Raw genomic sequence first — 6,000 nt, forward strand, 5'->3', positions numbered from 1 at the left:
GTTCATATTCTTTAGTTTGTGATGAGACATGTATTTAATGACTGTAACCTCATTGGGGCAGAGGCAAGTCATCCATATGTGATGTTAGTGACTTAGGTTTAGGATGGACTTGGGCTGATGGTGGGAGTCAACAGGGAGAAAGGTGCAACAGCCCACTCCTTTTCCCTGCCATGAAAGCTCTGTGGATGGTCCAGATAACAGTCTGTGTGGTTGCCAAGGGGTCTGTCACATACATACACACACACAGAAGCAAAACTTGGCAACGAGAAAGAATTGCTGATGAGATTGAAATCCTTGATCTTCACTTGCAATATGTATGACTTGGAGCAAGTCATTTTACTAGACAGAGCTTCTGGGTTTCCCTAGAAAGTGGCACTAGTGCCTAGTGGGCTTCATTTGTTTAACAAGTGAATAAAATAAACATCAAGGTATAAGATAACTATATACCACCCCAAATTATTGTTCATCAGGGGGTCAGGTTATCTAGGGTTGTAGCAATATGACATTTACTTTTCAGAATGACTGGAAACTAGACTAACAGCAAATAATGCTTTCTGTTTTAAAGTGAGACTGGGTGTGAACATGGGATAGTAGAGTAAACTATTAGAGCGTTTTCCCTGGGGCATATATGTCAGGCAGCCATAGCACATTTATAGAAGCTGCAAATATGCAAAGAAGATGATAATTAGTCTACACTGTGAAACGTAGAGTCATGCATGCTAAGTAAGCCTGTTTACATAATTCAGGCAGAAAACAGTGTGTGTGGAGAAAAGGCATCTCTAATAAACTGATACAGACTTCTACTTGTGCATATGTCAACAAGAGAGAATTTCTTGCCCTGAATAAGTTGTCCATAGTATGGTCGATGCCTTCGTTGCAGAAAACACTCTGTTCAAGTATGATCTTTTGGGTTCACATATTCTGTATGATCAGAACCTTGTGACTGGCAAGCAAGTGGGTATGTTATAGGTTCATACTAGGCTATCTGCCCTAGGGCATTTATAATTATAACAGTAAATTTTCAAACCTTACCTTAACATGGCAGCTAATAACAGACTGATGTGTAAAACACACATCATAATGACAACATTATGGGATTGTTAGGTAAGCATTCATGGGTCTGCAAAATTTTACAAAAATGTGTACGTGTTGCATAATGTTAGGATTTGCACATCTCATTGATCATGAATAATAGTTTCATAGTTTATAGTTTCATAGTATAGTACTAGGCTATCTGCCCTAGGGCATTTATAAGCCTAGCCATAGTGTACATGGCTTTCGCCACCCCATGTAATGATACAAAAGTGTACAAAATAAATTTACTTTACTGTGCCTCTGTCTTGTAATGACACAGAGATGACCCCCGGGGTAAACCTACGATCACCCATCCACTCGTCAAGATTTCTCTTGAAAAGAGTCAGTGAGGGGCTCCGCCTAACATGGACTTGGGATACTGTTCCAGAGTGCGGGAAGCCTCTGGGTTATGAATCTGTCCCTCCAGCATGTCCTATTCATATTTGTGCTGAGGTTTAGATCTTTAGCTCTTGTGGCTCTAATGGATTTGGATTTTTTGAGGTGGAACATGTCCATTAATTCCGGATTGGACATGGCCTTGTACGTCAGGCACAGATCACCTCTGAGCAGGCGGTATGCTACTGAATAGGGCTGGAGCTTCTTTAGTCTGGCAGCATATGGCATATGTTGGAGACCCTTGAACCTCTTTGTGAGGTACTTTTGGGGTCTCTCCAGCTGCTGCAGGTGCCGGGTGAGGTACATACCAAATGGGGCATTGTACTCAATCATAGGTCTGATAAGGGAGGAATATAGGGGTACAATGACATCCTTTGATCTGGATGTGAATCCCTTCATGATAAGGTGGGCAAGGTAGAAGGTTTTTCTAACCACTTTGGCGACGTGGGTGTCAAATGAGAGGTCACTGTCAACTTGGGTCCCCAGGTCTCTGATTACTTTTTCCGTACTTAATGGATTACCACCTATGTGGTAATTTGTGGGTACTTTGTTTTTCCCAAAGGGGATGACTATACATTTTTTGGCATTTAGTTTAAGGCCATGACTCTAGCACCAGTCGTCTGTATCTGTAAGGCCCTTCTGAAGGATGCATGTGTCAGCTGGTGTATCAACTATGGCGCCTAGTTTGCAGTCATCTGCGAACTTTGTCAGCCACAACCCCCCTATGTTTGCCTGCACATCCGAGAAATAAATGTCGAACAAGAGGGGTCACAAGACGGAGCCCTGTGGGACTCCACTTGTGACTGGCTTAGAATCTGACATAGCTCCAGCTATTCTGACTTTATGGGTTCTGTCCTTTAGCCAGTTTGCAACCCATCTTGTGACATATGGGTTTACTTTTAAGCTGTTGAGCTTATCTATGATGCCTGAGTGGGGTATTGTGTCAAAGGCTTTTGCCAGGTCCAGGTAGGCTGTATGAACTGCTTTGCCTTCATTGATGGCTCTAGTGACTGTTTCAAAGAAGTCCACCTGGGTAGGCTCAATTGTCTGTAGGTCCCTGATGTCTTTGTTTATGAGTTCCATAATGATCCTTTCCATAGCTTTGCAGACCAGGCTGATCAAGCTTATGGGGCGGTAGTTTCCAGGGTCTGTAGAGGTGCCTCCTTTGTGGAGTGGGACCACTGTTGCTGTACGCCAGTGTTCAGGGACATATTCTGTAGTAAGGCTAAGATTAAACAGCATTCTTATGTGCGGGTTTAGCTCCTCTAGGAGTTCACGTAGCACGCAACCCGGGACACCGTCTGGTCCCATAGATGCTGTATTTTTAGCTTTGCTGAGAGCAGCTCTCACCTGGACATCTGAGATGTCAGGGAGGTTGCATTCAGCTGGGATAAATATTTCATCTTTTGGGGGCGAGGGAGGGGAGAAATTTGCACTGAACCTGTCTGCCAGTATGTTGGCAATATCTGTGGGTTCAGTGTATTTCTTGCCGTTATGAACCAACTCTGAGCATATCTGAGGGTTTCTGCCCAGGTTTCTAACATAACTGAAGAAGGCCTTGTGGTTATCTTTAGTGTCCTTAGCAATTTTTCTCTCAAAGTTGGCCTTTGAAGATTTTATGAGCGAATGTAATTTTTTGCTAATGCTGATCAGAGATGCCTTCCCTTTATGGGATTTTGCTCTGTCTTGCAGTAGCTTCCTTCTCTTGTTATAAAGTTTGTTTATGGCTGGGGTCCACCAGATAGGACGCCTACCTTTGGTGGAAAGGGTCTTGGTTTTATTTGGGATTGCATGATCCATGCATTCTTGGAGATGTCCGTAGAAAGCATTTGTGAAGGATTCAGCAGTGTGGGAAGTGGTTTCCACTGGCCCAGGGGGCTTGAAGGATACCATTTCAGTCCTAAGGAGTGTAACGTCAGCTTTTGAGAAGTTTCTCACTGTGGTCTTTTGTGCTGGGGATGGAGGTGGGATAAGAATATCTAGGGTTATTAGTTTGTGGTCTGATCTCACTAGTGAGGGGTATACTTCCGGTGTTGAGCATTTTGTCCCCATGTTTGTGATGATCAGGTCAAGTATATTATTTCCCCTTGTGGGAGAGGTGACTAGTTGTTCCATCGCATTTGAGTTGATGAATTCCAGGAACCTTTGGGCTAGGGTGTTAGGGCTTGAATAATGCACCCAGTCTATGTTTGGGTAGTTGAAGTCTCCCAATATGATGGTATTTGGTGAGACATTTATATCCTCCAGTGTCTTCAGGAAGGCTGAATGGAGTTTCTGAGATTGAGAGGGTGGTCTGTAGCATGCTACAAGTTGTATAGCAGTTTTGCCTACGGTTAATTGCACATGGATGGTCTCTGATGCTTCGTGCGTTGCCACTAACCTGGAGGTGTGGGTGTCTTTAATGAATATGGACACTCCCCCTCCTTTTGTGGTTCTGCCCAAGTTTTGGGGCCGAAATGCATGATACGAGGTATAACCTGGTAGGGCTGGGTTGCTCTTAGGAGCCTTGAACCAGGTTTCAGTTACTGCACAGACATCGATGCTCTCCATACTGAGGAGTGCTTCGAGAGCCTGCATCTTGAGATTTAGACTTCTGGCGTTGAGCAGCATTACCCTTAGTTTTTTTCCTTTTTTGTTTTCTAAGGTGGTGGGTTTGTCTTTTGAGCCTTGCCTAAAAAAGGCACTATGGGGGTGGCAAGAGCCTTAGCCAATATCCGGAAGCCCAGTGGTGACAGGTGCAAGCCATCCCTTGCGAAGCAACGAGGCTTGTCCAGCATGTCATCCCAAGCAGACAGACATTGGATCCCCCTAGAATGACACCAGTAATTGAGAAATTATTAAAGCTGATCATCTTGTCTTTGTATTGTGGCACCATTCTTGGTGAGGGCAAGGTGCTGCTCAGGGTCAGGGTCATACCGGCCTGGGCTACATAATCAGAGAGCTCCTCTATGTCTCTTTTCATGTAGTCCAGGGCGGAATGTCTCAGGTCATTCACGCCGGCATGGACAATGACGGAGTCATATTTGTACTCGCTTTGGAGTGACCTGAGTGCTTGTGTTATGTGGTGGATCCTAGCACCCGACAGGGAGCTCACCGTTACCCTCTCCTTGTTCAGCCTGGTAATTGGAACGTCAGTGTGTCTGACTATAGAGTCACCTATTACAAGTGTATCAGGCATGGTATTTCGCCTTAAGGGCTGTGATTGTTTGGCGCACTGACTTAGTGTACTATGTGTTGCATGTGCTGTGTTTTGAGGTGGTGTCTTCTTGGGTGTCTGCTTTGGGAGCCTCTGTTGTTTTGGTAAGTTTATTAGAGCCTCCGAGTATGTCTTTGTGTTTTTATGCGTTTGGTTTGCAGTTGTGGTTGGTTTATGTGAGATATCTTAATATCGATCAAGTTCTCTTGTTTATCTCTGGTGACTGTGATGTCACTTTGACTTCTGTTGCAAAATTTATTTTAATATTTCTATCATATGCCTTGCCCATATTGACCACTGTGCAAATAAAGAATAAAGAGTGATTTAAAATTGAATTACATTATGTGTTTTGTATTATTTGTACTGCATGAATATTAAGAAATATCTTGTTTTTTTCTTTAAATAATTAAGTACTTTATTTCATTGGCTTCTGTGAAGAAGACTGATTCATATTCTGAAACTGTCACTTAAATTCAGTACAAAGTACATTTACATATGACAGATGGTAGTTGTCAGTTGTGCAATAGCTAAGGGTTATCACATTCACAGTAATTGTACAGTGTATTTCAAAAGTGCTGCATTTAATCTGGAAACAGTACACTAAAAATGAAAAACACATGAATGACTGACCTTTGATGTCTTGACTTGACCGAACAAGTAAGTCAGTGATCGTAGAGCATATTGGTGCATCAGAACTTGTCATGTGAAGGATTAGAGCACTGAAGATATCTTCAAAATTGCAATGAGAGGAGGAATTCCTAGGGTGGTAGTTGCATAATTTGAGATTTGGCTACATGCAGCTGCGCATGTGGGTGGTGTGGTTTGGTGCATTGAACATTTTACCAGCTGTGCTTGTCGAAAGGTATGCTGTGTTGCTGGCTTAATGAATCCTACATCTTAACAGCTATGCTTATAAGAAAGTGTGTTGTGCTGGAAGTGGTATAGTTTTTTTGTGCACAGGAGGTCATGACTTAGTAATTCACAAAGTGGTAGTTAGTTACCCTCTATAGAGCCTTCCTTACTTGATTTGTTATCTTGGATATCATCCTGCGCTCTGGTTTGTTTAAAGGAAACACCCCCTCATTTCTGTGTGTGATATTATGAAATATTAAAATATATAAACTTGTACAGCATCTCATTTAGATATTTAAGAGAAAACCTTATTCAGGTATGTAAAGCATTTAGAGACAACAAACACTGGGAAGGTTTAAGGTTATCAAAGAGTAGTAAATCTTCAGATAACATGAAGGAGATTATATAGGAATGAGAGATGTACTCTTTGGCTCTCTAAAAGAGTACCCAATGCATGGACTAGACTACCAAATTATGTTAAA

This window comes from Protopterus annectens, chromosome 13.part0 (assembly GCF_019279795.1).
Source record: "Protopterus annectens isolate FY-2018-M chromosome 13.part0, PAN1.0, whole genome shotgun sequence".
Taxonomy (NCBI): Eukaryota; Metazoa; Chordata; order Ceratodontiformes; family Protopteridae; genus Protopterus; species Protopterus annectens.